General features: G+C 37.5%; 1 pseudogene; it reads right to left on the bottom strand.

Annotated features, from left to right (window-relative positions):
* Positions 1–5,228: 5,228 nt before the first annotated feature.
* On the bottom strand, positions 5,229–5,321 carry LOC118732195 (annotated as a pseudogene).
* Between the last annotated feature and the right edge of the window lie 2,786 nt (positions 5,322–8,107).

Here is an 8,107-nt window from a genome sequence, read left to right as displayed (position 1 = left end):
TTTCAAACAATTTTTGGAAATTCTGCTGAGCACAAATGTGCCTTACCCTGGGAAGTATCTGAGTAGCTTGGTGCCCTGGTTCCCATGGAGCCTTCTGCACTGTCCCGGGACATTTAGCACATCCTAGAGTTAATTGTTTTTTTACTGGGTTTCAGCTTTTGGGGCCCCTCTGGGTCCTCAGTCTTGGGCACAACACAGGAGCAGGAGCCTCCAGGAGCATTGCTGAGGGCCAGAGGAAAGGGAGCACCCAAGTGCATGTAGATAAACGCTTGTAGTCATGAGATGAACGTGGTCCACATCTTTCTTCTTTGGATCACCCAGAGGGTTCCTCCCAGCATCTTATTCCTCTTCTGCCTCATGGCCAAGTGAAGATGCTGGCTCTTTCCAAAGGCCTTTCCTGCAGGAGGCTAAGTCCAGCAGGTCATAATAAATGCAAAAAACCCTCAAAAGGCTGATGGGCTTTGATATTCAGCAAGGCTGAATATGAGCATTATATTACCCTGCTGCTGGCCAAACAGCTGAGGGCAATTCCCCTAACCTGATAACTCTTTATTGTTTACCAAACCTTACCTCTGATATGTGTGTCTGCTTTGCTGAAAGGCAAAATGTGTGAATAAAAAGCCGTGGGTCTGGACATTCAGGGAGCCACTCCACTAGAGGGTGACCTCTGCCTGGCTTTCCCCCTTGTCTTCCGAATTTATATTTCTTGTCTAGTATATTCATTTATGCCGCAGCCCCGTCTCCAGATTCCGGAACCCTTGCTGTGAAAAGACTGCTAGGTGAGAGGTGAGAGCAACAGCAGTGTCTAGTTACCTAGGTCCTTTGGCCATTTTTTAATTGGATTGTTTGTTTTCCTTTTTTTAAAGTTGTATGAGTTCCTTATGTATTTTGGATACTAACCCTTTGTCAGGTGAGTCATTGCCAAATACGTTCTCCCATACAGTGGGTTCCTTTTGCATTTTGTTGTTTCTTTTGCTGTGTAGGAGCTTTTTATTTTGATGTAATCCCATTTGTTTATTTTCTCCTTAGTTTCCTTTGCCCTAGAAGATGTATCCATAAGCATGTTGCTATGAGAGGTGCCTGAGATTTTTCTGCCTGTGGTTATTTCTAAGATTTTTATGGTGTCCCGTCCTACATTTAAGTCTTTCATCCATTTTGAGTTTATTCTTGTGAATGGTATAAGTTGGTGGTCTAGTTTCATTTTTTTGCATGTACCTGTCCAATTTCCCCAACACCATTTATTGAAGAGACTCTCTTGGCTCCATTGTATGCTCTTATTTCCTTTGTAAAATATTAATTGACCATAATGGCTTGGGTTGATTTCTGGGGTCTCTGTTGTGTTCCATTGATTTATATACATGTTTTTGTGCCAATACCAGGCTGTTTTGATTATGGTGGCTTTGTGGTATAACTTGAAATCTGATATTGTGATTCCTCCAACTTTGTTCTCCTTTCTCAAGATTGCTGAAGCTATTCAGGATCTTTTTTGATCCATATAAATTTTTGGAGAATTTGTTCTAGCTCTATGAAATATGCCATTGGTATTTTAATAGATATTGAATTGAATATGTAGATTGCCTTGGATAGTATGGACATTTTAATGATGTTGGTTCTACCAATCCATGAATATAGTATATTCTTCCACTTGTTTATATATTCTTCTATCTCTTTTTTTAAAGTCCAGTTAGTTTTCCGAGTACAGATCTTTTGCTTCCCTGATTACGTTTATTCCTAAGTATCTTAATTTTTTTTGTTGCAATGGTAAAGGGGATTGTTTGTTTAGTTTCTTTTTCTGAGAATTCATTATTGGTGTATAAAAAAGCCATCAATTTTTGGGTGTTGATTTTGTATCCTGCTACATTGCCAAATTCATTTATTAAATCTAGTAGTTTTTTTTGTGGAGTCTTTAGGGTTTTCTATGTACAGTATCATGCCATCTGCTAATAATGAGAATTTTACTTCCTCCTTTTGGATGAATCTTTGAAAATCTTCAAAGTTGTTTTGTGAAATACAGGTCTTTGTTTGGCTTAGATTCTTTTGGGCTCTGGTTCTTGTTTTTTTCTCCTGAGCATTACGATTGAGTAGAAACACTCTTGTTCAGCTGTCCTCAGCCCTTGTTGTTCATGTAGCATTTTCGGTGAAGGTACCAGGCAGGAGGCAGCCAGCAGAAATGCTGCCCTGAGACCAGAAGGCCAATCCTGAGACACCTCAGGCCACTGCACAGAGGCCAAGCCTCTGCTAGGCCCAGGCATCAGGGAAGGAATTGGGTGGAGCAGGCCTAGGTCTGGGAAGGAGTCAGACACAGAAGGAGGCCTGTTTAACTCCCTTATCACAACCATCTCTGTGAATGACTTCACCCTCCCTCAGTCCCCAAACCAGAACTTTCCTCCACTCCTCACGTCCTCCCTGAGCTTCTGCTCCTAGCTGTCCACACTCACGCTGCCCTGCTGCCCAGCTGGCTCCCTGTGCACGAGCCTCTCCTTGCCACCCATTCTCTACCCACCACCAGAGAAGTGTGGTGACTTCACCAAGTCCGTGGCCCTCTTGCAATGTGACTTTGCCTCTCACCTTGTCAAGAGATAGAATCTGTTCCCTCTCTCTGAACAGGACTCACTTACAATGAATAAAGTGTGCTGTGATATGCTCTAAGTCTAAGACTTGGCATCCTCCTACCATGGAAACAAACTTGGGCTGAAGGACTAACTACTAAGAGATCCCATGAATAGGAGGTTCCAGTCTCAACCCAGAGATGGGAGCGAGACTCTTAGACCCTCCAACTCCAGGCAATCTACCAGAAGGATGCAGCCATGTGAGAGCCCAGGACAGTCCAGCAGAAGAAGCACCCATAGAATTGAAGTAATGGTTATGTGTGCCAATACATGGAAAAGCTTGGATGAAACATTAAAACTCTCAGAAAGACATGAAAACTAAAAATGACTCAGAAGAAAATAGAAAATCTGAAGATTTCTATAACAAGAGATTGAATTAGTAATAACATTATTTTTTATTAAAAATCTATCAATAAAGGAAAACCAACCCTAGCTGGTTTGGCTCAGTGGCTAGAGCATTGGCCTGCAGACAGAAGGATCCTGGGTTTGATTCCGGTCAAGGGCACATGCCTGAGTTGTGGGGGTGTAGGAAGCAGCCAATTAATAATTCTCTCTCATTATTGATGTTTCTATTTCACTCCTTCTCCCTTCCTCTCTGAAATCAATAAAAATAAAAAAATGAAGCTTAGCTGACTTCACTGGCAAATTTTACCTAACATTTAAAGAATAGTTCTTACTGATTATTCACAAATTCTTCCAAAATAATAAAAGAGGTTAGAACACTTCCTAACTTATTCTGGGGCCACTATTACCCAAATAATAAAACCAGACAAATAACATCACAAGAAAGGAAAGCTAGTGTCTTTTATAAATATAAATAAAATTATACTAAATATATATAACATATTCAGGGGAAGCCTGGTCCTTTCCTGATATTTGTGGTATTTTAGTATAAAATTTAATATTAATTTATCAGTTCTAATAGTTTTATGGTGCAATTTTTAGAGTTCTCTCTATATATTATAGCATCGTATCATCTGCAAATAATGACAATTTTACTTCTCCTTTCCAGTTTGGGTGCCTTTTATTTCTTTTTCTTGTCTGAATATTGTGGGTTAAGATCTCCAATGTTATCTATAGATATAAAGCCCTAATATGCAAATAAACTGAATGGCGGAACAACCGATCAACTGAATAACTAAACAACTGGTCTCTGGTGGTTACTGAAAATTTGCTCCCACATGCTGCGGTCCTGCTGGGCGCTTGCATTTGCTGCCAGTGCCAGCCCCAATTGCTCTGTGCTGTCATCGGGTGTGAGTGGAACTGGTGCCATCAGTTCCTGGGAGCAGTGGCGGGGGTGGGGCTGCGGGCAGACAGGGGACCAAGGACTGTGGCTGGAGGGACCTGGCAGGAGCACGCAGGGTGGGCTGAGACCTGCCCCTGTGCCCACCACAGCCTTGCAGCCCACAGTTCCTTTCAAGGTGCACAAATTTGTGCACCGAGTCCCTAATGTTGAATAAAAATGGTAAAAGTGGATATTCTTGTCTTGTTCCTGATCTTAAAGAAAAAGCTGTCAGCTTTTCACTGTTGAGTTTGTCGTATATGGCCTTTATTATGCTGAGGTATGTTTGCTCTATCCTCACTTTGCTGGGAGTTTTTAAAAATCATAAATGGATGTGTATTTTCTCAAATGCTTTTCCTGCATTTATTGATATGATTATATGATTTTATTCTTCATTTTGTTTATGCTGTGTATCATGATAATGGACTTGAAGATACTGAACTAATTTTGTATCTCAGGAATAAATTTAAGGTATTGCTGGATTTGTCTTGCTGATATTTTGTTGAGAATTTTGAAATTTATGTTCATCAGGGATTTTGCCCTACCCTTCTTTCTCTCTCTCTCTCTCTCTCTCTCTCTCTCTCTCTCTCTCTCTCTCTCTCTCTCTCTCTCTCTCTCGTCTTTATTTGGTTTTGGTATCAGGGTAGTGCTGGCCTCATAAAATGAGTTTGGGAGTCTTCTCTCCTCTTCCATTTTTTGGAATAGTTTGAGAAGGATAGGTATTAATTATTTTTTGAATGTTTGCTAATTTCACCTGTGAGGCTATCTTGTCAAAGTCTTATTTGTTGGGAATTTTTTGATTATTGATTTGATTTTGTTAATAATTGCTGATCTGTTGAGATTTTATTTTTTCCTGATTCAGTTATAGAAGATTTTATGTTTCTAGAACTTATCCATTTCTTATAGGCTGTCCAATTTATTGGCATATAATTATTTGTAGCATTTTCTTAAAATCATTTTCATTCTGTCAGTTGTCACTTCACCTCTTTTCTGATTTTATTTATGTAATTGGGCCCTTTTTCTTTTTTTCTTGATGAATGTAGCCAAAAGTTTGTCAATTTTGTTTATCTTTCAAAGAACAAGCTCTTGTTTTCATTGATCTTTTGTACTTTTCAGACCCTATTTTGTTTATTTATGCTCTGATCTTCATTATTTCCTTCCTTCTATTCATTTTTGGTTTGTTTGTTATTCTTTTTCTAGTATCTTTAGGTGTAGGTTTAGATCTTTATTGAGGATTTTTCTTGTTTCTTGAAGTACAATAGAACTGTATTTTTATGAAAATTCTTTTTAGAACTAATTTGTCTGTGTCCCACAGATTTTAATCCATTGTATTTTCCCCTCCCACCAAAGGCGTAACAAGGTTCATGAGAGGCACATCTCACACAGAAGTACGAACACCCGATCATCATGCTTATGAACTACAAAAGGATCTGGTCCATTATATTTTGATTTTTATTTGTCTCAAGGTATCTTTTATTTTCTTCTTGATCTCATTTGTTAATACATTCATTGTTTAATAGCATTTTATTTAGTCTCCATTTGTTTGTATGTTTCTTCTTATAATTGATTTATAGCTTTATAACATTGTGAAAAGAAAAGATACTTGAAAGGATTTTAATCTTCTTCAATTTATTGAGACTTGGTTTGTGGCCTAATCTTGTATAGCCTGGAAAATATTCTATGTTCACTTGAAAATAATGTATATTCTGCTGCTTTTGGGTGAAATGTCCTGAAAATATCAATTAAGGTCCAGTGTGTCAGTTAAGGCTGTTCTTTGTTAATTTTGATTCTGGATGATCTATGTATTATTTCAACGGAGGTGTTAAAGTCCTCTATTATGACTGCATTACTGTAGATCTCTCCCTTTATAACTGCCAATGTTGGCTATATATACATAGGTGCTCCTATGTTGGGTGCGTAAATGCTTACCTTTATCATTATGAAATGCCCTTCTTTGCCCCTTATTACACCCTATGCTTTACAGTCAGTTTAGTTTGATATATGTATTGATAACCCCAAGTTTTTTTTTGTTTCCATTTGCATGACATATTTTTTTCCATGTTTTTTATTTTTTATTTTTATTCTTTCAATCTGAAGTAGGTCTCTTGTAGGCAGCATATGTGTGGGTCTTTTAAAATAATTTATTCAGCCTCCCTATGTTTTTTGATTGGGGCATTTAGACTATTTACATTTAAAGTAATTTTGATAAAAATGTACTTTTGCCATTTTATTGTTTTTTTGATTATTTTTGTAGTTCTCTATTCCTTTCTTACTCTCTTGCTCTCTTCTCTTGCATGTTGATGACTTTCTATAGTTTTATGTTTACATTCATTTCTCTTAATTCTTGTCTCTTCTAGGTTTTTGGCTCATGATTACCATGTGCTTCATATATACCACTCTACGTTTATAACAATCTATTTTAAAAATTGATAGTTGCTTAAGTTCAAACACATTCTATCTCACTACAATTTTTACTCACCCTGTCCATATTCATGTTATTGTGATTATTTTTTTTACTTCTTTTATGTGTGTTTGTGTGTATCCCTTAATTTATTATTGTAATTACACATGATCTTTCTACTTTTATCCTTTAACCTTTGTACTATTTTTATAGTTGGTTGATCCATTGCTTTTACTAGGTATTTTCCTTTGTGAGTGAGAAATTTTTGGTTCCTGTATTTTCTTAGTCATATCTATTTAAAATATTTTTATTAATTTCAGAGAGGAAGGGAGAGGAAGAGAGAGATAGAAACATCAATGATAAGAGAGAATCACTGATTGGCTGCCTCCTGCACTCCCCTACTGGGGAATCAAGTCTACAATCCGGGCATGTGTCTTGACCAGGAATTGAACTGTGACCTCCTGTTTCATAGGTTGATGCTCAACCACTAAGCCATATCAGCTAGGCTTCTTAGTCATAATTTTGATACATTTTTTTCTTCTTAAAGCACTCTTTAACATTTCTTGTAATATTGGTTTAGTGGCAATGAACACTTTTAGCTTTTTCTTGTCCTAGATGCTCTTTATGTTCCCTTTGATTCTACATGATAATTTTGCTGGGTAGAGTAGTCTTGGTTGTAGGTTTTTATTTTTTTATTTTAATTAATTAATTAATTAATTTATTTTTTTAACTTTAATCTTTGAATATTTCATTCTAATCCCTTTTGCAAAGTTTATGTTGAGAAATCATCTGGAAGTCTTATAGGAGTTCCCTATAGGTAACTAACTGCTTTTATTTTGTTGCTTTTAAGATGAACTCTGTCTTTAACCTTTGGCATTTTAATTATGATGTACCTTTGGGTTCATCTTGTTTGGGCTTTTCTGTGCTTCCTGGACTTGTGTGTCTATTTTCTTTACCAGGTTAGAAAAGTTTTCTGTTAATTTCTTCAAAAAGTTCTTGAGCCCTCACTCTCTTCTCCTTCTGATATCTTTATATTAATGTTGATATGCTTAATATGATCCCAGAGGTGACTTAAACTATCCTCATTAATTTTTTTTTCTTTTTGCTGTTGCAATGAGGTGTTTTTTTTATGCTATCTTGTATCCCAAATCACAAATTTAATCCTCTGCTTTGACTAATCTTCTGTTGATTCCTTATAATTTCAGTTATCTTTCCTGACTGGTTCTTTTTTATGTTTTCTAGGTCCATTTTTATGTTTTCTATCCCTTTGTTTAAGTTCTTACTGAATTGACCTATTTTCCCCCTGAGTTCATTAGTATCCTTATATACAGTGTTGAACTCTGTATCTGGTTTATTAATTGTCTCCATTTGTTTAGTTGTTTTTATGGAGTTTTGTTCTGTTCTTTCATTTGGGACACGTTTCTTTGTTTCCTCATCCTCCCCACCCCCTGCTTGTTCCTATGTACTACGTATATTTGTTATGACTTTCTCTCTTCATAGAGTGACCTTATATGATAGGTATCTTGTGGGGCTCAGTGGTGCAGTCTCTCTGGTCATCTGAGCCAGGTGATCCAGGAGTATACCAGTGTGGGTTTTGCGTGCTGTCCTGTTATGGTTGACCCTTGATTTCTGCTGGCACATCAGGGGGTGGGATTGACTCTGACTGGCTATGAGGGGTGGTCATGCTTATAGCAGACGAACTATTGTGTGGAGGCTGACCCTATGGAGTGGGGTTTGCTTTAGCAGTGCCAGCTGAGCCTGCCCTTTGAGTGCACCATTTGTGGAGCTTGTCTGGCGGTGCTCTGGTGTGGTCTA

Source organism: Pipistrellus kuhlii, unplaced genomic scaffold (genome assembly GCF_014108245.1).
Source record: "Pipistrellus kuhlii isolate mPipKuh1 unplaced genomic scaffold, mPipKuh1.p scaffold_m20_p_35, whole genome shotgun sequence".
Lineage (NCBI taxonomy): Eukaryota > Metazoa > Chordata > Mammalia > Chiroptera > Vespertilionidae > Pipistrellus > Pipistrellus kuhlii.
This window is presented reverse-complemented; position numbering and strand designations above follow the sequence as displayed.